This window comes from Canis lupus, chromosome 8 (genome assembly GCF_003254725.2).
Source record: "Canis lupus dingo isolate Sandy chromosome 8, ASM325472v2, whole genome shotgun sequence".
NCBI lineage: Eukaryota > Metazoa > Chordata > Mammalia > Carnivora > Canidae > Canis > Canis lupus.
The window spans coordinates 39,559,208-39,562,865 of NC_064250.1; positions in this window are offsets into that span (position 1 = coordinate 39,559,208).

Genomic DNA, 3,658 nt, shown 5'->3' on the forward strand with positions numbered 1-3,658 from the left:
GACCCGGTCCGTCACGCTGGGGCCGCCGAGACTTGTAGTTGTCTTCCCTTTGACTGACGGCCCGGCTGGCTCCGGAAAAACTACAAATCCCAAAAGGAGCTGCACACGGCCGTCGCCGGTCCAGCCTGCTGACGGAGCCCAGAGCGCCTGCGTGTCCTGTGGAGGGGGGCGGAGAGCGAAGCGAAGCGGTGTCTGCTGGGAGTTGTAGTCCGCAGACCGCGAGTTGTCAGGAGGTTTTCTTCCAGAGGCTTGCAGAGGAGGCTGCTGGGAAGACAGGACACGTGGAGGGAGCTGGGGCTCCAGGAGCCCGGCACTGTCTGAGCGCCGGGCGCCGGGCCCAGGGGACAGGGTGGAGGCTCTGGGGGAGTAGCTGGCTGCCTAAATAACGCTGCCTCTCCTTGGTGCGACTGGTTTTACTTTGTCTTCCTGATGCCTGAGTCGCTCTGCATTGCGCCCTGGGGCGTAACCCGCTTGGGCCGGGGGGGGGGGGGGTTTGCGGCGGGGGGGGGGGGTGGTAGCCTGCTGCGGGGGACCTAGGGGGCGCGGCTCGGAATGCCCACGCGAACCTTTGGGATCTGGCAGTGGAGAGGTGTCAGTAGCAGGTGTTAAGTGGCATTACAGGACTGGCAGGATGACCGGCCTCGCTGACGGACCTCTCCCAGCCAGGAGAATCTTGCATTCATTCGTCTAGAGGTTCTGTCCTTGCTGCTCCCCGTGAGGCCCCTAGGTTTATGGATCCCAGGTCCTCAACAACCAATTGCGTGGAAGTAAAACCCCTTCTGAGTTTGTTGTAGCCCAGGTAGATGAGAAAGTGCCCAGGGCTTAAGAAAAAAAAAAAAAAGAGTGCCATAATTAAGAATTTCAAAAAGTATCAAGACGGGAAATTTGTGCAGCTCCCTATCCAGTTAAAACATATTTATTCCATCAATATTTATTGAATACCTGTCATGTACCAGCACGGGGACACCAAAATGTAGGAGACTAGATTGGTCCCTGACTTCAGGCAGTTCACAGCTGTCGAAACAAAAATGATACTGCACAGCCATCATTCTAAGAGTGTATCTCAATAAAATAAAATAAAATAAAATAAAATAAAATAAAATAAAAATAAGAGTGTATCTCAAGCCCCACAGAAAGAAAAAACAAAATAATAAGATACTTTCAACCCTGAGATAAAGGAACTGAACTACTCTTTTACATTTGGTGTTCAACGTGAATGAAATCTCAGGCTTTTCCCTTAAGTTACAGGTTCCCTAACGAAAACCGTTTTATCACTCATTTTTGAGGACAGAAATTTGGTATATGTGACAAATCTTCCCATGTGAGCATATCATCAGGGCTGAAGAGACCAATGTAAACCACGGTAATCTGCCTCTTACATCTTTTCCTTTAAGTATCTTGTAATTTTTACTCAGAGATACAATCCTAATGAAGTCTGCCCATCTTTGCAAGTAAACGTACCTTTTCTAAATACTTTTATCTCCTAGTCTTCCTTTTACATCCAATTGGGGATACAGGCATAAGCAGATCATTATAAGAGCTGAGGGGCTGTCAGGGAGACAGGAAAGTAGTTCTGGGTGAGTTAATTAGCTGAATATTAGAAACTAGAGCTAACTCATATTAGAAACTAGGACAAACAATTATTGGTGCCAGTTATGTGCAAAGCATTATAGGGCGACACTGGCTACAAGTTAAAATCACTCTGGGGCTTTTAAAAATTTTAATGTCCAGGCTTCACCCCAAACCAATTAAATCAGAACCTCTGGGGACAAGAAGCAAGTAGCAGAATTTTTTTTAAAGCTCTCCAGGTGATTCCAGTGTGCAGCCAAAGTGGAGAACCACTGCTGCAGAGTATGCCAAGTTAAATAAGACAGTCTTCCACTAAATGGTACATTTTATAAGAGTGAATTTTATAGTTTATTGAAATTATATTTCAATAGAACAGTTATATAAAAAAATAGGATAGTGTTTGTCCATTTGGAATCTAAAAACTGATAGGGGAGTAAATTATGAACACAAATAATTGCAATGAAAACAGACTGTGTAGATGTTAAATTAGTTACACAGGCAGTGAATGCTGTAAGAGCTCAGAGAAGGGAGAAATACTTCCAGATCTGAGATAGGCGGGGAGACGCTGGTGATCAGGTAAATCTTAGGCTGTCAACTCCATTGGGGCAGAAACTGGTTCTGCAGAGACCAGGTCAGATTTTGGTCACCATGAATCCCCAAATGCTAGATGAAGGCTTGGGCCCTAGGAGAGGTGGAGAGGAAAGGCTTTCCAGTCAGATTTTAACACATTTATTTTTAGTAATTGATAGAATATGAAGACCCATTAACTCAGTTAATATGGGGGCCTGGGTGGCTGAATGGTTGAGTGTCTGCCTTTGGCTCAGGTCATGATTCTGGGGTCCTGGGATCGAGTCCCACATCGGGCTCCCTGTATGGAGCCTGCTTCTCACTCTGCCTGTGTCTCTGCCTCTCTCTCTGTGTGTGCCTCTCATGAATAAATAAATAAAATATTAAAAAAAAGAAAAAGATAACTAAAAAGTCCGTCTAAGTTTGGAACTTAAGAAACACTATTAAGTAACCCAAACAGAGGGACTTTCATGAGCAAGGTGCATACTTAGAGAAGAACTAGACGTACAAGAACAAAAAATTTCCTCTACTTTTCCTTTTTGGTTCTTTTCTGATGTGAATAATAATCCAGGATCCTAAGAATTCATTTTCATCTCTGCATGCTTAAGTGTCTGGGGTAAAGCCCTTTGTGAGCTTATCAAGACTGGGCATTGTCACTGGGCAACCTAATCTAACCCCTTGCTGCTTCAAGTTTGGTCCAGTGGTATGTATCGACATTCCTGTGGCACTTGTTAGAAATACAGGTCCCACCCCAGACCCACTGAATCAGATCTGCAATATGACAAAATGCCCAGATGATTCATCCACACGAGGGGCCAGCAAGTGGGGAGGGCAGGCCCATCACCTCCATTTTCTCCTTAGTTCTCCCACAGCGTGGCTTCCTCTCCACCACTTTGCTAAAATCACTCTTATCCAGAGCACCAGCTATCCTGTATTGCTAAATCCAAAGCCCTTATCTTATTGGACCCAGTGGTGGCTTTCTTTACTGTTGACCACTCCTCTTTCTCGAAGGCCAAGGACTCCCATGCTCCTCCTACCTCATTATCTGCCTCCCCTCATCACTCTTGCCCGTCAGGGTTTGAGTTCCAGCAGCTCTGTGGTGGTTTTTGCCTCTTCACCCTCCTACCCTCTACCTCGGGCGAGCCTCTGCCTCCTGAGGCTTTTGTGGCCATATCGCTGATGGTGACCCCAAGACTGAGTCTCTTAGACTCTAGATTGTTATATTCAATTTATTTCTAGGCACATCTACTTGTATTATTCCACCAGCAACTCAAAGTTGAGGCTTATGGATGAATGAGAAAAAGTGGGTTTGATATAGCATTTGGAGTATGAGCCACTCAAAATAAAACACATCTGTATGACTATTATATATGTGTAGAGAATTATGTAGAAGGATAACCAGTAGACCTTTAATAGCATTTGTTTCTGGGAGGTAGGACTTCCAGTGATTTTTCTCTTCTTTTTAAGTGAGCAACATCATTCTCAAGCAAACAGTAGGGCTATTAAAAGACAACCACTATCT